Source organism: Typopeltis vanoorti, chromosome 23 (genome assembly GCF_054136105.1).
Source record: "Typopeltis vanoorti isolate ZY-2024b chromosome 23, IOZ_Tvanoo_1.0, whole genome shotgun sequence".
Taxonomy (NCBI): domain Eukaryota; kingdom Metazoa; phylum Arthropoda; class Arachnida; order Uropygi; family Thelyphonidae; genus Typopeltis; species Typopeltis vanoorti.
This window is the reverse complement of record NC_143571.1, coordinates 22,747,508-22,774,416: the sequence shown is the minus strand read 5'-3', so window position 1 is coordinate 22,774,416 and position 26,909 is coordinate 22,747,508. Positions and strand designations below refer to the sequence as shown.

Genomic DNA, 26,909 nt, shown 5'->3' with positions numbered 1-26,909 from the left:
ATTACACACCAGAATCCAAACGGCAAACGGTTGTTCAGCGCCAAAGAAGACAAAGTTGGTTCCATCAGCAGGAAAGGTCATTACATCGGTGTTTTGGGAGGCTAAAGGCATTTTGTTTATTAATTATTTTGAAAAGGGTAAAACAATAACCGGGGAATATTATTCTGATATTTTAATCAGACTAGAAGAAAAATTTCGTGATAAAAGACCAGTTTGCAGAAGAAAAAAATCATCTTTCATCAGGACAGTGCACCTGTCCACAAAAGTGGTTTGGCAATGGGAAAGTTAAGGGATCTGAACTATGAATTGCTGGAGCATCCACTCTATTCCACAGGTTTGGCTCCCTCTGACTTCTATCTCTTTCCAAAACTAAAACTCTTTCTCGCTGGTCAGCGTTTTTCTTCGAATCAACAGGTGATTGCAGCTTTGGAGGGGTATTTTGCAGATCTTACTGAGAACAATCACTACAGGGACGGAATAATGGCACTGGAGTATCGCTGGAATAAATGTATTAGTCTTAAGGGAGATTATGTTTAAAAATAAAAATAATTTTGAAATTATAAATTCGTTTTGTCTTTGTTAGGCCGAGAACTGTTGAAAATATACGCTTCCATACCATATAATTTGACTTTTTGTTCTATTATTGTATTTTTAAAACGTTCGGTTCGGTTCTCAATTAGTTTCGGTATTGATCTTGTAATACTTTTGTCATTTTTGCCCATTTCTCTTTTCTCAATAACAGTAATTAACAATAATGAGATTCGTCATGCTTGATACGATCACAAGAATGGTACAAATAATCTGGAAGATAGGAGACAAAACTATTAAATGACTTACACGTTAGATTTCTATTAGAAAATTTGGTTTTAACTACTCGGATAATCTCCTTTCTCTTTATCCGAATTATTTTAGATTAAACTAATTGGTCTTAATTTAGTGTCTGGGTGACAGTAACAGATAAATAAGTGAGAGTTCTTGATATCGGTTTGTCTGTTTGTTAGAAAACAAATCTTCCACTCCTCCCTTTAAAAAAACATTTTATTTCAAATTGTTGATAATTTTCCACTACAAATTGCCAAAAAGCATTCATCATTCGTATGGAAAAAATATTTCTAAAGTGTTTTTGCGTCATGTTTTCGAGAAATCCATTTTTGGGAATTCACTAGTTTCATTTAGAATGTCTTTTCATAAGATATTACTGCTTAGTCGCCACTGAAGATTCGGATTGTGTTTTTTCTTCTTTACAATTCTGAAAAGAAGTCGCTTGTTCCTCTGCTTCTCCACTTGAAAAAACAAATCGTACTTCGTCGATTTTAAATTGGATGACTATATCTCAAGAGATAAGAATCCTATTCTAAACATTCCACTTGTGCTTTCTTTCTTAACAAATGTCTTTTGTGTTTTCATTTGTAGTTGAATTTTTAATGTTCCCTTGTTACTTGTCTCAAGGCGAACGAAGTTCGTCTTCTGTTAAGAACTTACCGAAAGTACCCTTTCATTTGCTTAAAAACACAAATAAAGAGCGAATCTTGATGTTTGAAATGAATATATTTGAAAGAACAATGCTGGCGAATTCCAATGAAGATATATTTTGTCTTTTTTATTTGTTTTCAACAGTCCCAAAGCTACTGCTGGAGTAAATCAATAAGATCTTCATAATCAGAAGTCCTGGAACAGAATATAAATTAGCAATATTGGGGCGTGCGTGCATGTGGGTGGTAAAACATGCATATATAAGAGAGAATTACTTTAAATCTTGTTAGGAATTTTGTAATGAGGTTGGATTTGATTTTGTACCACTACGACTTACTGCTATTTGTTTCGTTAGTTCTTGAAATAATTCTGAATAAACATAGCGACGCTGTGTTCCATCATTTCTTAGAGTGGGAGAGCAGCTTCCGGTTCAAAATCACATACGTCATGACCTTTGTGTTACATATTATCACAATTGCTTACGTCACCTAAATAGAAAATGGGGGGAATGTTTATCACATGTAACTTATAACTAAAACCGATAAAATAATATTAGTTTAATAAATTTAACGGTGTGTTTGTATTATAATACATCTTATTTAATATTATTTATAAATGTTAAAAGTCAACCGTGTAAACTAATGAATAACGAACTATAAAAAGTCGTTCAAAGAAACGACTGATGGCAGCTTGTGTAGTCTGTGGAAAATACTTTTTTTTTGCCTCCATAATTCTACAGTCAGACTTTAGACATCTAGTTACCGACTAGAAGAAACTTTTCTATACCTTTTTAGACAGTTCTAAGCTAGTTTATCTTTCATACAGGCAAGTGGGATTTATTCTTCTTTATTCCAAAAACGGGCTTAAACCTCGCATTTCAAAATAGAAACTCATGATATTTCCGACAATAATATATATCTGGGCGTGTTTAGGACCAAAAGATGGCAACAATTGGCAACCTTACTCTCTCTCTCTCTCTCTCCCTGATGAGTATGAAATCATTAAAAGCCTTGCACTCGGCTATCAGTGACGGTTAAGGGTGAAGAACCGGCTGCCAATCGATAAAAAAAAAGTTAACTAAGGTAACTCCTACTCCCAGGAATAAAGGATGTTAGTAGATTTATTTTATTTCATTTGTTTATTTATTTTGATATCATAGATTTCCGGTTCATCTAACCCTCAATTCACATACGATACCAATATTAATACATACCACAGGTTTCCGTACGTGGGTGAGATTTAATTAAAAAAGTCCTTTTTAGGACTTCCAGGGTAACAAATGGCAATGCTATAGCCAATGAAGTTTTAACTGAGGCTCGGCTATTGCCGTTACCCAGCCATGACTAGAGCTTTTTAGCTCAACAACACTCCATCCACACAGATTATCTTCATTCAGATGACGGGATAAAGAGTCAAGGACTCAGTCCATCGCCCAGTTCTTTTAAGAACTTTAAGAACTACATTCCTAGACGAGAAAAAATGTTCTCCAAAAGCAATGCTTGTGGGAATCAATATCTTAAAATTCGATAATCAAAATAAGCGTACTTCTTATTGATCGCACGATATTAGGAAGTACGAAAATATGAAGGCTGAATGAGAACCCTCTCCATGCTGACTGATTCCCTTCCGATAGTCACGAAGTTGACTGAAGAAATACTATGAGATGCAAGGTGAAGATGTGTGATGAGTGCATAGTAATGACCTGAACATAGACTCGCTTACAAACTGTGCGGGGGAAGAAGCCAGCCGGGTGTGAAAGAGTGTAGAAAGGAAATAGATGATAGGAAGTGTCTAAAGATATTTCGTAGCTCAAGGACATTTGACGCTTATTTGATCGGTTGGCGAAACGCCTGATATGATGAAATACTGATGTATGTTGAGCATATTACGACCATCAAATATTTTTCGGATTTTTCTTGTGCAATATCTGTTGTTTCTTTACAAATATCGCAACCATCTCTAAGATGAACAGGAAATACCTCTCTCTCGAGGTGATAGGACATCCATTAGATTATACTCGTAGCAGAGTGTAATATTATATCACTTAGTACTGATTTATGGGAAATATACAGCAAAATAATTAAAAAAAAACTTATAATGAAAATATGGTTACCAGATGACCATTGTGAAATCCCAGAATATTCAATCGGTATTTTGCGTTATGCACTTGTTTATAATCACAATTATGTCTTACTGAACATATTTTCTTTTGCATTTTAAAGTGGCAAAATTATTTATATATAAAAGAAAAATACTTCACGCATAGATTTAGATGAATTCTACTGAGCTAAAGTAGCATTTAGTGATAATCCTCATGGCTTTCTTCTCGTGTACTGGCCTGTAAAATTAGGATTCCTCACACGAAGATGATCAACAGATCACGTGACTAACATTGCTTTTCATATTCCTGGCTTTAATATTGAATTAGTTACTAGATATGACCGAACACATATATATCCTAAGTAATATATGTTGATAAACAAATATATGTTCTTTGTCAACATATATTCTCATATTCTCGTATATACTCATATTCTTCCATTTCTCGCGCAAAGGCAAAGCTACCCCCCCCCTCCATTGCTGATGCTGATGAAGGACGGTGTGATATGACGTTCAAATTCGTCCGAAAGTTGCTCGATGGGGGGGGGGGGGATTAGGTCTGGACGCAGACGCACGAACATTTCGAGACAGCTGGTAGATCTCAGTCCGCGAGTGTCGGTGGCCTTCCAAGGCGTATTTCTGCTGTGATAGCACCATCAACTTTCCATCTACGAATGACATAAGAAACGGTGGATTTCGGTATATTGAGACTGGTAGCAATGTCACGGACAGAAAGACCACTGCGACACCCCAACTACCATCCCCACCTTGGAAGTCTGTCAGTTCGGCTAAACATGGCATATTGGCATCAAGCACAGCTCAAAACATATAGCACATCCCACATTTTATGACCACATTTACGCAGACACTTCCCGAATATTTGTAACTGGTAGGATTCAAACTTTTCATGGCATGTAAAGTCTCCAATGATTTTGTCAACATAGTGTGGATTAAGATTCGGAAAATACTTCTCAAGTATCTTCCGAATCCTCCTCCCTACATATTGCGATGTCATAAAGTGGCTACTTCTTTCTTTCATCTTCAGAGTAGGATTTCAAGTTTTCTCTCTTTCTTCTCAGCTGCAGTATGAGTGATGGCCTTGCGAGGATGCTCAACATTGTGAAATTAACTACGGAACATCCACCATCATTCGACAGCTAACAGTAAAGTGGTTTTCACAGGGGCTGCTGGATAGCACATTCTACTGAACTTGTTGGCCAGTCTGAAGATTCCTGATCAGCTGTAATAATTCGGCTGCTGCTTAATCTGCCAGGTCGTGGCTACATGGAGCTGAATATAATGGACTGTGGGAGGAAGGCCATGTTTGGACTAGAATTTGAGCACTCCCTTTGTGGGAGTAATGCGGATGTTTGTGCATGCACAAATATTCGCATATAGCAGGTGCAGGATGGATAAGGATAAAGCATGTGCATGCAGATATTTGTTGCATGCAACTGCTTTACACCCGCTGTCCAAAAAGAAACCGAACTTTCGATAGAAAATAAAACACAGGCCAATTATAATTATTCAAATCATTTATTTCAATCAACATACTCTCCCTCAGCTTCGATACAGCGTTTCGCCGGGTCAATTAATTCGTTAAATGAATTTTTATATCGGTTTTTGGGATACTGTTGAGGGTCGTGGTTATTGACGCTTGAACGTTTTCAATGATGTTGTATCGCTTTCCTTTCATCGGTAAATGAAGTCAACGGAAGAGAAAGAACTCACAGGGTGATAAATCAGGTGCATACGGTGAGTTTGAGTCCTTACGAGTGGTTTTAATAAAGTCCTTGCAGTATTCAATTCGATACATTTTTTGGTCGTCGGTCAACTTGTGGGGAACAAATCGCAAATTCAATTTACGAAGGCCCAAACTCTCGATCAAAATGTTGTGCACAGTTGAATTTGGAATCCCCAATTCATCTTCAATCAATCTCACGGACGATTTAGGCTTTTCTTTGATGAAATCACGCACTTTTTGGATGTTAATTACGCTCAGTCCAGTTTTTGGATGGCCAAGCTTTTCGTCGTCCTCAAGCGTCTGACAACCACTTTGAAATCGCTTAAACCACTCGTAAACTTGAGTACGGGATAAGCATTCATCACCGTATGCTTTTGGAAGCATTTGATGCGTTTCGGTAAAACTTTTACCAAGTTTAACACAAAAGTCAATCGCAGCTCTCTATTTGAAACTCATTTTCCGACCTTTCGTCGAAACACACTGTCACTCTTGGCACTATAAACTCGGCTTCTAATGAAACAAATGTCATAAACAGTTGACACAACATTAAAGAAGGTTGCTGCTTTCGACAACAAAACGATACAACAGGTGGCACCACTAGTGTGTTCTATTTTCGAAAAGTTCGGTTTCTTTTTAGACAGAGGGTGCATAAGCCTTTCAGGATTATCTCTATTATGAAAATAAAAATAGTAGTGTCATTGTGGTTATAAAATATTTCCACAGAAAACAAAAACTTTAAAAATATATCGAAATTCAACAAAAATGAAAGAATAAGTTCATAGAATAAAAATCACTTCTGCATCCATTTCACCACCGAAACAAATATTAATAACATGCGCTCCTGGTATTCTCTAAAAATCCACTTAAGCTATTCGAACTACTTCATGCACGATGCCTTCCATAAGAATAGCAGAGCACGTACTTTTTTTTCAGATCTGACAGGCTAATCGTAACCTACTAAAAAACTAAAGCAAGGCCTAAAAGTTAGGAAGGAGGCATAAACTTGCAAAACCGTATATCTCAACCACAAAAAATGACTTTATTTTTTTTTTAAATTTTACACATTTCTTTTTTAAATTTTAGGGTCCAAATTGTGCTTGCGTAGGCCTAATGGCAGAATGTACTCTAGCAAGAGTTTTAAGATCTGACATTCCTTTCCAGAAGTTATTAACTTGAAATTCACTCTGTGCGATTTGTTCTGGCTCACAGATTCATGACCTCACTTGCATCTGCTAACCAGAATATCAGATACCCTTCATCATTATCCTAACAAATTGAAAAACTTTTCAGAACTAATTTCCATCAAAATGCAGATTGTTATAGTAATATATCATCGCATCATGATACTCTCAATGATGAGAGCCATATCATCTTACTTAAAGGGACTGGCTTAAAGGGGCGAAGCAAGAATGCTTTTCATATTCCCCGTTATCTGTAGAGGACAGTGTAGGGATAAGGTGTTATTGAGCTATTAAAGCTCTGATCATGGCAGGAGGGTACCAGCAACAGCCGAGCCTCAGTTAAAACTTCATTGGCTACAGCATTGCCATCCATTGCCCTCCAAGGGTATTAATCACCGCATCTCACGGTCGATTCAACCTACTTCAACCATATCAGCTGTTTTTAAATCACTACTAAAATAAAACGTATGAAATAAATAAATTAGTAAAAATATGAAAAGTCCTCTACTTTGAGGAAATATTAAAATTTACAGGCGATTCTAGTAAACGCGAATGTGCTTTTAATTGATCTTGATAAATTATGTGTAGTAAGTTTATTAACATTGTGCTGTAGTATAAAAATGCTGCAAACTAGCATTTTTGGTAAAATATTTCAAGTAAAAAAAGTTTACTTCACTGCAGAATTACTAATTTATTTTAATTTTACCAGAACTGCTCTCCTCTGATGTTGATGATGCTGAAGTGGAAATACAAATAAATGCATTGCGAATATTAAAACTTTAACTTCGGGCCATTATGTATAAACCATGTACGTAGCTCCGAGTAAATATCAATTTTTCTCTATGAGTCTTTTCTGATATTTACTATATTGCAATCGGCATTGCAGTTATTAAATGTAAACATACTGAATAAGTTCATTAATACGGTGTTATTCTTTCTTCCTGCGATATAATACGGTGATATTGACGAAGACTTACAATTCACTAATTAACTGTTGACTGAAATTGATTTATAATCAGAAGCATCTAATTCTCTATTTAGAATGGCTAATTGTTGCTTAGTTGGGATAGAAATAGGGTCTGCATTCATTATTAATATTCTTTTTTAATTTATTTATCTTTTTACGATGTTGTACAGATCATATAACAATGATAAAGTGAAACAATAGATTGACTTCATCACGCATCACGTAACACAGCGCAAAAGCATATTATTAGTTTATCTGCGTTGTATAATTTGAAGTCTTTTATTTATGCCTCAGAGTAGTGCAATGGTGAAAGACTCCTGAAATATTTCTGGGTTGAAGAGACTTGACGTGTTCGAATCTTATCTAGGAATGCTTATGAGGGTTTAGTAAAGATGACAGCGCCACTTTCATACGGAGGTGACGGTTTTTCCCGGGAAACTCGGATATTTCATCTGACAAAAACTGACATACCAAGAACGATATCCAAGATCGCGCGCGCGCAAGCCTAAGACAAGAATTAACCTCACGATATTGAGCAGCACTAACTTGACAGTAGAAAAAACAATTCTTACAAAACTAGCTGGAGAAACAAATCAGCGTATATATGGAGTGTTGCAGTCGTCGTTACAAAAGAACTTGGCTAGAGACAACAAAAAAAAAAAAAAAAGAACTCCGAAGGGAAATTACATTTGGAATTGAAAATAAACAAGCCTCAAACAAGTGTTAGCAATTGAAACAATTTAAAAGAAGAAAAGCTTAAGAATTAAAAGATTAAGGACAGTCTTGTAAGACGATACAACCTTGAAACAAAATCAATCGCAGACCGATTTAAACAAAGAATCAAAAAGTTTGACAATCCAAAAATTTCAAGTAAAGAGTGGATGACAACAGAAAGGACAGTTCTAATTTTGTAAGAGAAAAGAACAAAGAACCAATTGTAAATTTAAAAGGGATTTTGAAAAATTCAAATTTATCTTTTGGTTACAAGAACGCATTTGACTCTTTGCGACATTCTTGGATAATAAAATGTCTAGAAATATTAGGACGAAATGAAACATCAAGAAATTCCAAGCGTCAGTTATGAGTACGTGGAAAAACCCAGCTAATAATCACCGAAGACAATCTAGGGACAGTGAATAACAGTAAAAGGAATTTCCCCAAGACGATCCATTATACCCTGTATTGTTCATGTTATTACTGATTCATGTAACAGGCATTCTGAAGGAAAGGAAGCAGGCTAAGGATATGCAACATCAAAGAAAAACAGAAAAATGTTACATTTATATGGATGACCATAAACTATATGGAAATTCACCCGGAGAATTTATTCAGTCTCATTCAGAATCATACATTAACTATAACATTCGTACAAAGATTTTCAAAATCTGCATTATTTTTTTCTTATTACATTTTATAATATCTATGTTTGTAAAAAAAAATGAATATTGCATCTTAAAGTGTCCTTAACTCTTATGACAATGTCACTATATATTCGCTAGATTCGGCCTCTCCTGTTTAAAGTATAAACATTAACTAAAATCAATTTATTTTTTGGAAATAAAAATTCAGTTCTATCGATGTAATAAAATCCTTTGTGAATTAACTTGAGCAAATGCGATGTACTATTAAACATTCTTATTCATTCTCACGTGGATTCTGAATTAAACTCATAAAATGTTTGCCAAAACTTCCTTTAGATTTTTTCATAAATATAAAACAATTTAAATGAAGAGAATGATCGTTAACTTGCTTTTAAATTTTCTGGTGTATCAAAATTTCATTTTGGCTTATTCTTTTTGGATATATATAACATTACGCTGAAGGCCAAGAGATTAAGGAAAAAAATTTATGTAAAACGGAGAGAAGAAAAAAATTGTGTAAATTTCCTCTGTAATTCTGAAGTGTTTAACGTCATTACCTTCAGGCCTGTATTTTTTACATCGTTTGGCACTTTAATCAGAATCATGAATTAAGTATATTGTGACGTCATTATCGAGGTTAACTACATCAAGTTCACGTGCTTGAATGAGCTTGGTGTATAAAAATATTCTCGCAGTCTATTCGGAGAGATCGTTAAAGCCAAGCAGGATACGTTAAAGTGAGGTGTTTATTCTAAAACTCCATCAAGCAAAATTGCATCGGCACGGAATGGCTGTTAAAATTTTGTAAACTCAAATACACAGAATTCTTTTCTCTTACACGATGATCTTTAATTAAAGGAGTCATTCCATCGAGCAATTTTCGAAAATCAGAAAGTAGCTTCGATGGCCTACGTTAAGCAATTTTACGGTGGGTGCTCAAACGACAAAGCAGCTGAGGACTTGATTATTTCAAACGTCATTAACCTGCATTTAAGGCGAAGAAAATTCTTTAGTTAAAAAAAAAAAAGACCTTAGAAGAATTTAATATTAAAAGACGTAAATTAAATCGTACTTTCAAGCCTGTTGATGTTTCAAAGTCATCATATCCTGACATTTATAACAGTATTTTAAGAAAGATCATTTTCTATCATTTTAATAGCCAGTCTAGAGAAAATATCACACGCACACACACACACACACACACTGTTATAGATACATATACGAAGTAGACTGTTGATTGAATTCCTTAGTGCATCTCTAACAGTCGCCATTTGGAACCACTTGTGAGATGCATTTAAGTGACCGATCGCAGCGCCACTCACTGTGGTGGAACTAGAGTGAAACTTTTTTCTTGAATAGAAAAAAAAACACGAACTTATTAATTTCATATCTTCCCACCCCCTCCTTTTATCATAGCTGCTACCATATCTATCTACATCACATTCATAGTAAGATATAAAGCTCAATATTCCTTCCATGTATTTGTTGCGTTAATCACAAAGGCAGATACCGCTAAACATTTAATTGAAAATGTCATAATTATGCATCTTGTTCAGGTGTTGTTAGACTTGGTCATTTACTGAATTTTGCTTACAAAACACATCAACTGCCATCTGTGAAATACAACCAACTACCAACTGCGATCGCTGGTACGATTAATTTGTAGCTTGTTTCAGGGTCACAAGCGACATGCTCGATACGGATATCCTGTATTGACTGAAGTATTGAATACAAGGACATATATTTTTCAGAACCTGCACATGAATTGTAAATACTTGAATCAACCTTTTTCATTGCAAACTTCATATCTTTAATTCAAGCAAATGTACCCATTAGGTATCGGAACTACGAGTACATGGCTTGGAAAGAAGTCAATGGGACACCATATTGTGTGGAACAAACAGCCATGACTCCCGCCTTAATGAGATTTAGGATCTTCTTTCGATGCAATGAACGCAGCAGTGCTACGGGCATACTTTCCATAAGCGTACGATAGTGACCAATGGGTATTTTGGAACATATCTTCCGGTATGCATGTAATGAGACCCTGTACCATTGTAGGACGGACGTCCCTTAATCTCACCCGGCGCTTTACTTCATCCCACAGATGTCAATAGGGTTGAGATGAGGGCTCTGTGGAGGCCAGTCAAGTGAGGTGACGTTCATGTCCACAAGCCACGCAGTTACAGCAGCAGCCTTATGACACGGTGCATTGTGGTCTTGACGAAAGAGACAAGGGTCAGTTCCGCAGAAATGCCACAAAGTAGGAGGCCTTGCATTGCATTATCTAGAATGTTCAGATTTCTCTCGTAGTTCAATGTTCGTGGCACCACAAACAGAAGTCGGAGGCCAAACCAGGAAAAACAGGACTGTACCATCACAACTGCCACCTCCGAATTTCATAGTTGGGGTTACGCACTCTGATAAGAGATGTTCACCGATTATCCGCCCCACCCACACCTGCCCATCTGTTAAGTAGAGGATATAGCGTGAGGATATAGCGTGATTTGTCGCTTCATAACACAGTTTTCCAAGCTTCCACATCCACTGTATACGCTCTTTGCACCACTGAAGACGACGCTGCATGTTGGTTCGGGTAATGTGAGGCTTGCATATTGCAGTCCTACCATGGAAACCCATGTTATGAGCCTCGGTTGTGAATGTTTTTTGTGCAGATTCGTGGTCCAGTCCATGCCTGGAGCTCCGCATTCAACATGCCGGCGATAAATGGACGTTTTTTAGATATTAACTTTCGTAGTATCCTAAGGTCCCGTCGATGAGTGTGGTCAGTCGTCACTACGAGTAGCACTTGCATCTGACTCCGTGCGGTTCCATCTCAGTATGGTATCACTGATTGTTGACCTGGGATGGTCCAATTTGCCAACAATTTGCCGAAGAGATAAGCCTGCAACATGGCATTCTATCATAAAGCCTCCTTCAAATTCCGTGGCGGTTTTCTTCTTGCAACCATTATAGCCGGACACACAGTACTGACTTGGGAACATCATATTCTTCCAATGCATACCGGCTACAAATACGTCATTCATTACATGCAAGAACTCTGCCATAATTTTCCAAGCAGCACATTCTTCCTGATTCATTGCTTAATGACCTAAGCCTAAGTTTCTTCACAAATAAGTATGGTCTGACAGAAAGAAAGAAAGAAATGAAAAATAAAAAAACTATTCCAGTAGATTACACATTGCTTGTTCAGAAACATTTTCAGTGTTTGTAATTTCGGGAGAATATCGCAACTAGCATACAACTGAGCAAGAAGAAAGGTGGTTTGATGAGTTAGATTTGTAGACGCGATAGGTTCAAATAGTGGACTAACTGATGACCAATTGAATTGAATCTAAGAAGAAATTATTATTATTATTATTATTATTATTATTATTATTATTATTATTATTATTATTATTATCTGTGACTTCCAGGGAGTCAAGGACTCGTCCAGGGAGGCTGTAAATGACGCAATCCAGCTATCATACCATCCCTTAAATTCATTTACACTAGATGCACTCACTACCACAAAGGGCAAATTATTACACTCACTCACTCTCTCTGGGAGAAAAACTTAGCTCTTACCCCTTCTTGACTGAGAACAACCTTAACTTCCATGGATGCCCCCGTGTTCTCTCCCCGCCTTCCATATAACGAAACATTTCATCTGAAATGTTTTGTTATATGGAAGTTTATAGACCTCTATCATATCAGACGTTTATAGACCTCTATCATATCACCCCCCCTCTTTCTCCTGTTAACCAGAGTCTGTAATCCACATACTCGCAATCTGTCCTCATAATCTAAATCCCATAATCCAGATATAATCTTTGCTTTGTAACTCTTCTTTGTACCCTTTCCACGTCTTATTTATCCCCTTGGAACCCGGGAGACCAAATCTGAGCACAGTAATCCAGGTTTGGTCTTATCAAAGCCTTGTAAAGAGGCAAGATAACTACCTTATCCTTACATGTCAAGGTTCGCTTCAGTATAGCAATTATCCTCTGAGTTGTATTTGCAATTTTTGTTATGTGACCTTGGAACTTTAAATTCTTATCCACCAATACACCAAGATCCCTTGCTTCTTCAGTTTCTTGTAGCATAACCCCGCTAATATAATATGCCGCTGGTTCTCTAATCACGCCAAAGTGCATAACTTTACACTTACTAACATTAAACTGAGAGCCATTTTCGTTTGTCCAGATTTCCAGTCTATTCAAATCATTTTGTAATTGCTGAATATCAGTAGCATCCCTGATTGCCCTGCCTATCTTCGCATCATCAGCAAACAATTGCAAATCTGATGATAGACCCTGCTTGAAGTCATTAATGTATAGATTTAACAATAATGGCCCAAATACTGAACCCTGAGGTACACCACTGGTTACCTTAAATCTGGAAGATTTACACCCACTGTATACCACTTTTTGATATCTGTCTGTTAACCATCCCCTGATCCAAGTCAATAGATTATGTTGCAATCCCATATTCTCCAGTTTACGCAACAAACTATCGTGTGGTATCCTATCAAATGCCTTAGAAAAATCCAACATTATCATAGTGTATCCATTCCCTTTATCCAACTCGGCCGTAACATTGTTATAAAATATGAGCAAATTTTGCTAAAACATGACCTTCCTTTAGTAAACCCATGCTGTTCCCTGCAGAGTATAGAATGATTGTCTACCCATTTCTGTATGCGAGTTCTTACTAACTTCTCTAAATTCTTCACAACCACACTAGAAATACTAATAGGTCGGTAGTTAGACACATCAGTTTTTTTTTGCACCACCCTTGTGCAATGGAACTATATTACATTCCTTCCATGCCTGTGGTATCATTCCTGAGCTGAGACTCAAGTTATACAAATGTGTGAAAGGCCTAGCCAATTCAGCTGAACATTCCTTTAACAAACGGGCAGATATTCCATCTGTCCCTATTGACAAATTCTTATCCAGGTTATGCAAGAGCTCTTCAACCTCATTTTCATGAACCTCTAACTCTTCATCCAACGTAGCAGTAGCACTGTGCACCATGCTTCATACACCTGGTTGATATATCTTAGCAAAGTGAGCACTCATTAATTGAACAATCTCCTTAGCTTCCGACACTCGTGTATCATCTGCATTCAATAAATTTATTCTTCCACATTCAATTTTTCTTTTGCTTGCGACATAACGATAAAATTCTTTTGGATTGCCTTTAGCTTGCATGGCCAATTTCTGTTCATACTCTGTTTTAGCTTTTCTCACAATACTCGTTACATTTCTGGCCTGAACTTTATATATTTCATAACTCCTCCGACTCTTATTCTCACGATACTCTTTCCGCATCATCTTCTTCTTGTGGATTTCTAGCTTAATAAGGCTGCACAGCCATTTCACACCCAACCTATTTACTCTTCGAACATTAGGGATACATTCAGATACCGGCTTATTCAAGCACTTTTTCAAAGATTCCCATGCATTGCTGACATTTTTCCATTTAGTAACTGATACCATGGGACCAAGGATAATATTCTTCTAAGGCGATCATAATTTCTAGCTTTGTAGTTCAGCATGTAACCTGTTTTAATCGGAGCTTCAATACAAGTAGCTGCTTCCCAAGAAAGAACAGCTTGATCACTGTCACAAATTGGTGGTAAAATAGCTATATTCTTGACAGAGATCCCTTTTGACGCTATGAGCATATCCAACACTCTTTGACCTCGAGTTCCTTCTTTCACATGTTGCTTGAGAAAGTTATCCCGCAACAATTTAATAAATTCCTGTTCTTTCTGATCATGAGATTTCTCTTCTACCCAATCAATGTTTGGAAAATTAAAGTCACCCATAATGATCATTCGCTTGGTACCCATAAGGCTAAATTGGCGATGCATTTCTTCGTTCCCTACAACTGAGCTGCCAGGTCTGTAGCAACACCCCACCATGTATTTCATTCTGTTAGCCTCCACTTCACACCAAACAGACTTAAACTCATTGCTACATGGGACATTGTTACCATCCTTTTCTTGTATTTCTACCCTAACTGGACTTATGTCATCTGATATCATTAGTAGCATTCCTCCTCCTCTCCTATCTCTTCTGTCATTCCTATAAATAGTATATCCGTTACACTCGATCCCACTTACCATATCTGATTCTGATAGCCAGGTTTCACTAATGCCAACAATCTTAGGCCCCATCGTATTCAATAAAGCAACAAGCTCAACCCCTTTGTTTCTAATGCTCCTGGCATTTGCGTATAGACATAATAAATTACGATCTAGCCTATTCTTATAATTAGATATGCAATGCATTTGGTCTTGTTCTAGAATTTGCTCTTTTCCCTCCCCAGACATACTTAAAAGGTCCGAACCCAAAGCATATTTTTCCACTCCTACGCCACATACATAACCCTGTTCAAAGGCATTTAAATCTTTATCACGTTGTCTACCATAGCTGAACTTTCACACCAATATTGCAAGTCTATAATTCTACAGAACAATGAATATATTAAAAATTACTTAGTTATCACACTGTTGCAGTTCTGAGTAACCATTGTTTCTATAGCAACATAAACCTTCCATTTAAGATCTGAAATCTACCATTGGATATCCATTCGCGATTAGCTTGAGGGGGAGGTCCAGATTTCCCTTTTGAGAAACTCAGTTTTTGACAATATCTTTTGCGATTTTTTTAAAAAAAAGTTGTAAATTGCAACATCCCTGTAGTATGTCCTTATCAATGACTCTCTTTGGATCTAAAAGGACTGGGTTTGAATCTCTCTTATTAATTAGAATATCCGGGGGCATGTCATACGAGGGTAGCTAAGGAAGAAGATATTAGAGTGGTATACGTTAATTTAAAAAAAAAATTTGTTATTTATTATTTATGTTCATCATGTTTAGCCAAACTTAAAATATCTAACTTTTACCTAGTTAGGTGGACATGTCAATTGTCACAAAAAAAAAAACGTAATTTAATCTCAGATGAGCATGTCTTTGCAGAAATGACTCTTTTTTTTCCACTTTTAGATTTTGCTGCATTTTGAAACGTTACAGATAATAAACTACTCCACAATCGGTAAAAGGACTTGAAATATCCTATAAAAAGCTTTCTGCACAGACTATGACTTACAGAAAAATATATCTTTATGATAAATGGGCGATTTATTATCAAGTATCCTTCAAGCTGCTATCACACCATACTATTTCTTGGCATCCCCTTCTTGAATTATTCCGTCTGAACACTACAGATGCTAACAGAAAAAAAAACATTTTTTATTATTTCTACTTCCAAACACATCTACAAAGAGCAACGACATTAAATATTACGGTAATAATAAAAAACGAAGAACGGATTCTCTCACAGATGGTGTCTTCATGTTGCCAGTTTTATTACATGTCTGTTATTTTCAATAAAACAGGAAACGAGCATAGTAGATGGGTGGTAGGAGGAACGAGAGTTTCCTGTTACTGTATAGCCTTGCATCGTGGAAGCAATACTGAATTGGCGCCAAAGGAGGCCGTATCTTCAGTATGGGAAACGTAATGTCTTCCTCTATTTCGGTATGCCGCTCCAGACTTGGCTGTTACTTCATGACTTCGAGAGATGAAAACCATAAAAGTGTCACTTATAACAGATCCACAACACTTCGTCTTAGATACGGCACTAAACAGATTGTAGCCTCGTAACTGTCTGCTTACTAGCTATCGTGGTTCGTAAGATTAAGTTTATGGAGATTATTTTATTAGGTAGGAAATTAATCATTTGTAAAGGTGATTAAGATAAAATGCAGTCAGTGATAGGCGATATAAACCAATAATAACTGATTCTCGTTCAGGGATAGGCAGTCAAAATTTACGACTGTGAATATAATTTTTAGGACGGGAGTGGAATGAGTTAGGGACGAAGTATAGATAAATGGACTTTTTTTTTTTCGTTTAATGTCCAATAGTCCAATAGATGTGAAAGATAAATAAATACTGTTCTTTATTATTGTTAAACTGTGTACTGCCACGTGGTTCTTTCATGTTCAAGACCAACCTACCAATACATACAAAAACTGACTTTTAAACTCGTAGTTACACCACACAGAATCAAAATTCTCAGGACACAGTATGCCTTATACAACATGAAACAGAAGATACTATACTACGATGTTATACTTTCCTGCGTCTTATGTTGTAGATAAAAATGTCTTCATTTTCTTTATAATGATCCTCGGATAAAAGAATTTCAGTTTATGTTCAGTACATAGTTCCTGTCTAAATCCAAATTGGTTCTTGGATAAGAAGTTATTTTCTTTAAAAAAAAAATACAGATTTTTTTTACTAATTTATCTAATATTTTACAAAAGACTGAGAGTAGGAAGATCAGTCTTGGTTTTCATGAAATGGTATTATCAGAGCTTTCTTAAATTCTGTTGGAAACGTGCCAGTCATCGGCGATAAGTTAAAAAATGCAGGTTTAAGATAGATAACTGACAGGGTTGCATAATAATGACGTTTATATAACTGTATTCAGGAGTTGAAGAAATTTTGTCTCATAATATTTTTGATTTCATTCTCACAAGTAAGAAAAAAGTATACGGAACTCTAATTTCTTTTAGAAGTGTAATTTATATTTGGGGATCGACAAAAGTTTCATTGAATGCTAAAAATAATACTTAAATTTATCCGCTAAAGTTCTGTTGCAATCTGAATTTTTTAATTTTTAAATTAAAAACAACTGATTTATTAGATAGGCTCATTTAAATACGTATCAGCTTGGTAGGCATGAAGTTATTTGTTTTGCTTCTTTTTCAGAGCATGCTCAGTAAAGGAAGAATACTGAATGAACTTTACACCAGACCATACTAATGGATTACTTTGCCGAAGTTAACAAAAGTAGCCTTTTTTTTTTTTATCCGAGGGAGGAGGATACTACCGATGCTTTGGCGATATGCCAGAGAAGCCTTCACATTTGTCTCATTAACTACGGCATCCCAGCTGAAAGTAGTATTGCCTATGGGCGATCGACGAATTCAGGTACCTGCTGACAACTTACTGGCTATTTCCACGTAGCTAACTCCTCTGACAGAACAGAGATATTTCTTATTTATAGCAGACGGGTAGAGTGTACATCTTTGTCTAGGTGAACGAATACAAGAATAAAGTCAGGAAAAATAAACTATAAAAGATGAAGAGAAATAGGATATCGTATAGAATAAGTTGCAGTCAGCAAAAGGAAGAAACTGCATAGAGTGACCTATTTTATTACTTATAAAATGTCTTCTACATCGTTATTTGAAATTGCATCGCGTTATAAAAAGGGCAAAAGGTGTCGGCAGAAGAAAAAGGAAAAATTGAATGACTAGTCTTCAATGTTAAACTACATTTATTTGAAAATGCAACCGTAGCTACGTAAGTCTGAAATGTTTGTGTGTTTTAAGTTTTTCATTCGAATTTATAGGTAACTTATTAATTTTATTATTATATTACTTTTAAATTTCCTAATTATATTTAGTTTAAAATAATTCAAATACCGATCTTTATATTTGATTGATATTTCTATTTCTATATCTATCTGTCAATCTGTTTCTTAAGCCTTGTAAATGTGAATTGAATATTCAGTTTTCCAGCATGCTTCATAGATTTCAGTACTATAAACATCAATAAATATTAGCAAGTGTCTATGAAAACAGTGCATTTTTCAATGTTTTCAAGACATCAACAATATATAAATAAGTAGATATCTTCTGGAGATAAAGAGGTACATTCTGCCAACAGGCTCACAGCATTTTTTTGACCTTGACTTCTTCCTAAACTTATAGAAATCATCGTCCGTGATGTACCTGATGACGTTTCATTGAGATGAAAAAACTTATAGTATGTAAATAACGGAGTTCCAGTCCTTGAAATATCACGTGAGGCTCGAAAAGATCTTAATCAGAGATGTCCTGAAAGACAGGTTGGTCGAGGTGGACCAGTTATTACATGATCTTCTTGGTCACCTGAATTAAATCCTTTGTATTCTTATTTCCGGAGCCTACTTGAAATCATTACTCAACTCCAGTGTGGAAATGTTGACGAACTTCAGGAATATGGGTTGAACATTCATGGCCTGCACAACACCTGTTATGAGGTATATAATCATCATGCAGTATTATTTTGCCAATTAAAAAGGGATTTCTTCTTCTTCTTCTTCTTCTTCTTCTTCTTCTTCTTCTTCTTCTTCTTCTTCTTATTATTATTATTATTATTATTATTATTAACAGAGTTCAGGAACTCAATGAAGGAGGCCACATATCACACATTAACAGTCATATCTTTCCTTACTTAAATTCATGCAAACTACTTACACGCATGCATGCACGCACTCTCTCTCTCCACTTCCGACGGCAATCCATTCCAATCGCGCGCCTCTCAATTGGAGAAAATTCTTGCCCCCATCCCTTTCTTGACTGCATTCATTCTCAACTACCATGGATGTCCTCTCCCACCATCTATAAAATAAATAAAAATTCATGTCCTGCGTCCTGTATGATCCTTTTAGAAGTTTGTAGGTCATTATCATATTACAATCCTTCATTCTGCTTACTAATGTCCGCATAGTCTCATAGTTTGTATTACACAATCCCGATATCATCTTTAATATATCCTTTGCACTCTCTCCAATGTATCAGCATCACCACGGAACTCAGTAGATCAGATCTGCGCATAATAGTCCAAGTGAGATTGCATCAAGGCCTTATAAAAAGGAAAAATGGCTTCCTTATCCTTATATGTTTCATCCTTTCAACATGTCAATGTTAAATTGGAGAAAAACAACTGGACTTTGCGCACTTCGACTACAATGGACTTGAATTCGATTCTTTATGTGGAGATTTCAATTGAATGTGAGTTAGCCTATCTCATACGGAGGTAATAGGGATCTCCCCAAGCGCGGGAACTCGGGTTTTTTTCATCCGGCAAACAGGCAAATCGGACACCATGAGAGCACACGCAATTTGCAGACAAAATATAGTATCGGTGGGGGTGGTGGGCGATAGACAGCGTTGTGTATTGATGCCAGTAGTGTCATCGTGTGTAATTGGTAAATTTTAAGTAGTCCAATCATAATTGGTTATATATATATAACCAATCCTGTTTTACAGGGCTGTTTTTACACGGTTCACAAAAATGAACTAATCCTGTTAAGTATATGTATGTAATTTCTTTTTGCAAATTTAAGTTATTATTTTTGTAACAAAATTTATTATTTTTAATATGTTATTTTCATATCGTGTTCATATTACATATTTTCATATGATATTCATCTAAATTCAAAAATGAAAATTTATAAGAAATCTCGAAGTTTACCGAGTCGCGTTAATTGATTTATAACGCTTATATAAGCATATTTATTTAACTAATTGGAAATATTTTCTGCCTTGACAGAAATGATGGCTAAAGAAACTTAAAATAAGCAAAAACGAAAAATAATTTCTGTAGAAACAAACATAGAAATCTATTTTTCTATAAATCTATAAAAATAAAAAAATGCAAGGTTCCACATCTGTTGGCAAACGTTTTAATTTGAATGAAGCTACGATCCGAACAATTAAAAAAAAAATGAAAATGCCATAGCTCTGGTGTGAGAAATTGAGAAATTTTATTTTTCTACCTCTTTCTTTTTTAAATCCTTAATTTTTGAATGATTATCTTTTATAATTTTCTTTCATTTGTATTTCAGTCTTGATATTTCATCTTATTCCCTGCTTCTATATTTTATGTTACCCCACAATTTAGTACTGGTTTAGTACGCTATTAAATCTCATACAGAATATAACAGCATCACTTCATACTACTTCTAATATATGAAATATAATTTCATCATTACGTTCTGTTTAGTGAGTTATTCTTCTTAATGTTTTAAAACATAGCCTGTCATTCTGCTATATGAAGGTATTCCAGTTAAATAAGCTTTGCCATATATATTTTTAATATCCAACTTTAGAACGACTTGAAATCTTTTCAAAACTTTATATCATAATTTATTTGATTTGTTATTTTCGACTGGTAATAACATATCTTTCTTTTATTATTCGGAACATGAAAGTGCTGTGTTAAAAATGTTAACTGTCGACACAGAAAAGCAATAAAATATGTATTTGACTATTTATGAGTCATATTTATCAAGTTTGTTGATAGCTTGGCAATTGCAGGAAATGTTGCAATACCTGCTGTAATAAAATTTCAAAGGAAACTGTTTTGAAATTCTACTTTTATAATAGAAGTTGAGAAAATGTAGAGGTACAAAATAAAATGGTACTGTATATTTTTCCCCTACGAAATTAAAACGACTCTCCAGTCAGATACCTACGCTGTCTTCTTCAAAAACATAACTAAATGTATCAATGCCTTCTATATATATATATATATATATATTATTTACATTTAGGGGTGAAGCAAGATGCTTTTCATATTCCCCGTTATCTGTTGTGGTTACAGTGAGGGTAAAATTTACGAGCCGTTTGCTCGCCCTGAATGGGCATGGAGATTATGCATCGCTATAGGAGGCTAATATAGCGTTTGGTCTTCTATATTTGAATATGTCCGTTGCCTCGTATGCTGCAGCTTGCTGAACCAAATCGTTGGGGTGTGTGGACGTCTTTAGGAAGAACTTAGATTCTAAAGATTGTAGGAAAGAGAAAATATGGGGAATATTTGTATCTCTATGAAGTTGATTGTTTCTAACATACCACGGGGCGTTCAGAATCAGTCTCAAGCACTTGTTCTGCACTCGTTGTATCTTGATAATGTTAGTATTAGAGGTGTGGCTCCAGGCTGGAGAGGCATAGGTGATTATAGGACGAATCGTCCTCTGGTATAGCTGCAATTTGATTCTGTTGCTGAGCTTGCTATTTCTATTAATTAGCGGATAGATCTGTGCGTTGGCTTTAGATGCCTTTGCGCACGTAAACTTGGTTGAAAGATAGCTTTTTGTCGAGAATTACACCCAGGTATTTTGTTTCTGTCATTTTGTGTCTGAGATATTGGCCTTTTGGAGAAAAGAATGGCTGAGCTTTTTTTTTTGGGGGGGGGTGACTTCCAATCTCCATTTCGAGAACCAACCTCTCCAGCTTTAGAATGTTTTCTTGAAGCTTTCTGGTAATGAAATGGGGTCGGAGAGATCTGGTTAGTATTGCTATATCGTCCGCATACAGGGCCAAAATGGAAGACATCGGATTGTGCGGAATGTCCGACATGTATATAGAAAATAGCAATGGAGCTAGTAGGGATCCCTGCGGCACTCCAGCAAAGATGTGGCGCTGGGAGGATGTAGAACTGTTGATTTTTACTTGCATTAATCTCTTCAGAAGATATGGATGGATTAGATGAACCATTTTTAGTGAGGTATCGGCTGAGATAAGTTTGTGCAGGAGTCCAAAATGCCAGATTTTGTCAAATGCTTTGGATAGGTCTAGGAAAACAGCTCCTGTGTACTGGCGCCAGTTGTAGCTGGTGGTAATATATTCGATATTTGACAATTCTGTGGATTTGCTGGGTAGTACTATGATGTTGCGGAAAACCAAACTCTTCTTTAGGGAGGATGTTTAGGTCATTTACTGAGGTTTAGAGTCGTGAGAGGATGACCTTCTCCGCAACCTTACCCAGATTGGAGATGAGACTAATTGGACGATAATTTTGCGGTAGGTGTGGTTCCGTGCCTGGCTTATGTATAGGGATTACATCAGCCAGTTTCCAGGTGGAAGGAAAATAGTGAAGTCTTAAGATTGTATTTATTATAATGGTCAGGTGCTCTACAGCTTTTCGAGGCAACAGCTTGATCACCCTATTTGATATGCCGTCTGGTCCAGGAGCTTTACTGTTTTTTAGTTTTTTAATAACATCATATAATTCAACAGGTGATGTGGGTGCAATGTGGTTAGCACTGGTATCTAGGAGTTTTAATACGTGTCTGACCTGTCTGCGGATTTTGTATAAGTGATTTGATCCCTAAGTGCTTTAGACAATGTCCCACGATATGCATGAGTGAGAGGGAGGAGACAGGTATTCTTGTTCTCTCAGTTGTAGTAGAATTGGGTTGTGATCTGATGTCAGCTTGTTTAGTGTCTTGCAAGATAGCTATATCCAGGATGTCAGCAATGCCAAACGTACTGAGATGAGTTGGTTCGGTAGGTCCAGCCACGACAGCATAGTTTGATCCTATATAGTTGGAAAGGATGCAGCCATTCTTGTTGGTGGTTCTACTATTCCAGGCAGAGTGCTTGGAGTTTAAATCACCAGAAATAATGATGGGTATTCTAACTCCTAAAATGGCATTTAGATCAGTGTGCAGCAGAGTTTTTAAGGGTGGATTGTAAGATGAATAGATTTTCAATATGCCGGCAGAGCTGGTGAAAAACTCCACGCCTGTAATTTCAAGGTTAGTGGTTGGTGGGTTGTTCACAGAATAGTGCTTAATGTAATTTTTAATGAAGATGACAGTGCCACCACCTCTTTAGTTGGATCTGTCATTTCTGTACATGAGACAACCCCGTATTTTGGGACTGTCAATGGGTCTAAGGTGTGTTTCACTGATTAATATAATATCAGGTTGGTATCTGTAAGTGAAATCTTGTAGCTCCAGAATTTTGTTCCTTAAGCCGTTCGCATTCCATGCAATGATCTGAAGAGATGCAGGAATGAGTTTGTTTTTATTCATTTATGATTGCTGTGAGGATGGCCTGTGTTTCCTGTAGGAATCTTTTAGTGGTGGTTGCTGAAGGGTTAGACAGGCTGAAATCTTGTAGCATGTTAACTAAAGAGGCTTTAATAACTTCTGACAGATTAGTAAGTGCTATTGGCTGATTTTGTTCTGATATTGGTTTGTTAGTACGGGCCACATCAGAATAACTTCTTGTTTGCCTTTGGCTTCCACTGCCTTTGAAGGTCACCGACTGTTGCTGCCGAGTCGCAGGCTATGGAGCAGGGGCCTCAGGTGTTCTTTTACTAGAGGAAGAGGGCGGTTTAGCTGTCTCCATCCCTTTGTTTTTTGGATGCTGAGTACATCCCTTGTAGTTTGCTGGATGAGGGCCACCACAGTTAACACATTTAGCTGAGGTGGTTTTTGGCTTGGCGCAGGTGTTAGTGGGGTGGTTCTTAGCACATTTCAGGCATTTATACTCTGCCTTGCGGAACCTTTGAGCATGGCCAAACTTCTGGCATCTATAGCATTGACCGGTATATGCCCTTTTTCGGCGTGGCTCTGGGGTGATCCGGAGTCCACAAACAGATGTTCTTATAGGCTTTATGGATCTCCACCAAGACCAGAGGCATAAGGGATTTGTCCGCTCTAGTCATTCTGCTGATCTTAATAGGTGGCAGGTCCTGGTGGTGGAGGTCAGCCTCAATTTCATCTGTAGTTATATCCTCCGTGACACCCCGCAGTACTTCAGATTTTTCTCCGAACTAAGAGAAAAGGTGTGGTATTGAATATTGCTAGAGTCTAACACTTTGGTCAGTTTCCTGTAATCAGTCACAGTAGCCGGCTGAATTTTTATACCATCATCAGTGTTCTTGGCTGAGAGATACTGTATCTGTGAGTTTATCATGGTGGACCTTATTGTGTCCATCGTTTCTTTTCCCGGAGGACTATCCGTGGAACCTTCTCTTTCGTGGCGGTCGAGGGATTGAAACTGGGAGTATCCTCTTCCATACCAAAATCTATGGGAGGTTCTGTGTCAGTGGTTTTGCGCACACGAACTTCTTCAAAGTCTGGGGGAGACTGCAACTGAATAATGAGCTCCTCACTTGCATCGTCCGAGTTATATTCTGTGACTGCAGAGGGTGGGAATGAGTCAAAAAGCTTAACTTTCCCCGGCCAACTGTCACTCAGAAGTTTTCCTAATCTGAGGACTTCATTATAAACCTCCTCGAAAATGGTCTCGTTCAAAGTTTTTGGCATAGCAAAATTCCGTAGACACCTGGTTGTTTCCAGCAGTATGATATATAGTTTAGTATGCCCTATGATTAGGCTTAGAAGATGGTTTCCGACGGAACTAAAAATTGAAATTAAAGTATTTACTCACCTGTAATTTAGAAAAACCTTTCGTAATCAAAAAGCTTGATCAATACATGTGAACATAATATTCGACACGAAAGCATAAATCGCTAAAAAACATATCAATCAAATTCACAATTCACCAACAATACACGCGAGCAGCCATCTTCCATTGAATAACATTTACACTTATAAGGACTGGCTTAAAGGGGCGAAGCAAGAATGCTTTTCTTCTTCCCCGTTATCTGTAGAGGACAGTGTAGGGATAAGGTGTTATTCAGCTATTAAAGCTCTGATCATGACAGGAGGGTAACAGCAATAGTCGAGCCTCAGTTAGAACTTCATTACAGCATTGCCATCCATTACCCTCAAAGGGTATTAATCACTGCATCTTACGGTCCTAATAGCATTTAGTCCTTATAAGGACTGGCTTAAAGGGGCGAAGCAAGAATGCTTTTCATCTTCGCCGTTATCTGTAGAGGATATCGTAAGGATAAGGTGTTATTGAGCTATTAAAGCTCTGATCATGGCAGGAGGGTAACAGCAATAGCCGAGCTTCAGTTAGAACTTCATTGGCTATAGCATTGCCATCCATTACCCTCCAAGGGTATTGGATTGAATGAATCAATCACCGCATCTCACGGTCGATTGATCTTCCCTCCTAATAGCATTTAGAATATTATCATGATTTTATTATATTACTATAATATTAAATAATAAAAGGTGTCTTTATAATTTTAGTTTTTTTTTTAAATTTGAAAATTAATGTAATATATTTTAAATTTTTACATAAAATATAACTTACAATATTATTTCATAAGAAATTAATTAATTCCAAATATATAACATCGGTATGACATAATTTTTTGAAGCTTAGAAGTTCTAGTCATCTATCAAATTGAAAATAATTTCACAGAATTGTTCTTTGAACACGCTTAGAACCAAACATTGCACATAAAGTCTTTAATTTAAAAACTTCTGAGACAGTATACGTATTAATAATAAACAGTTACTTCAGTAATGCTTACTTTAACAACAGAGAGACATCGTATTGCACAATCCACTGACTCTCTAACACAACCAAGAGCTACGACTCATTCGGAGCAGATGTGAGACAACATCTCTTACCTACACTGCTCACCAACCTTCATATATCTCATTAGCAGCAGAAAACTAAAACACGAACTGTAGAAAATGCACTACCACCACAATTAGCACGGCACCGACCGAGTACACTCACAACGCATGAAACATAGAGTCCACTTAACAGGGTCAACAACCGATGACTTTTAGAGATAATTACGATCTGTCATAACATAGCATAAACAGGAAATGTTAATCTCACCCTCTTCAAAAAAATGCGTATTCTAGATTCTTCGGATTATATTACAGAAATGTTGTTTTATATACTGACTACTCGTATAATACTATTTCATAACACTCTTGAATCAGAATGCTACATAAGAAACGTTGCATAAAACATAAGCTCTCCCATATTGGTTTGCAAATTGTTTATTTTGTTATATATTTATGCGTTTTTGCATTTACTTATGCTTACCTCTACTATAATATATCGTCAGATAATAATATAAGCAATTCTAGTGGTAGTAAATTGAAAAGGATAATTGATGTGCACCACTCCATCAATGATTTTTTAGCAAGAAAGGCAAAGTAAAATGCTTTACCTTAGTATATGGGAATGATTAAAGCAGTGTTTCCTAACGTTTTTTGGATCATGCCCCACCTCAAAGATTTTGATCTCTCTCCCCCCTCTAGCATAATAATCAACCAAGTTCTGAAAAAGTATAATATAAATGTGTACTTTAAATAAAAAAGGTAAAACTGTTTTTAATTTGACTTTCTTCAATGAATATAAATTTTATATTACACGTTGTATATTATAAAACATAAATCGAACTGAACTCGGGAAAATAAAATCCAAGTTAATGCGATCCTTGAGCTTGATGTCTGCTGCAAAGAGTTTTTATTTGAGGTACTAATTTAGTCATTTTCAATCTCAAATTTCCATGGTTTGTGATATCCAGATGATTTATTTTTTTCAGTAGCAAG

General features: G+C 36.4%; 2 protein-coding genes across 6 annotated transcripts in view; one reads left to right on the top strand and one right to left on the bottom strand.

Annotated features, from left to right (window-relative positions):
- LOC150093683 (beta-1,3-galactosyltransferase 1-like) overlaps window positions 1-26,909 on the bottom strand; it is a 204,767-nt gene that overhangs the window by 128,550 nt on the left and 49,308 nt on the right. For 3 of the 4 annotated variants that reach the window (XM_090412786.1, XM_090412792.1, XM_090412796.1), the window contains exon 1: window positions 25,868-25,988. The exons of the other annotated variant lie outside the window; for it this stretch is intronic. The gene's annotated coding sequence lies outside the window, so the exon portion shown is untranslated. Of the gene's footprint in view, window positions 1-25,867; window positions 25,989-26,909 lie in introns of those variants that run through there. 4 annotated transcript variants of the gene reach the window in all.
- LOC150093682 (beta-1,3-galactosyltransferase 5-like) overlaps window positions 17,484-26,909 on the top strand; it is a 100,241-nt gene continuing 90,815 nt past the window's right edge. For both annotated transcript variants that reach the window (XM_090412805.1, XM_090412802.1), the window contains exon 1: window positions 17,484-18,214. The gene's annotated coding sequence lies outside the window, so the exon portion shown is untranslated. The remainder of the gene's footprint in view (window positions 18,215-26,909) is intronic.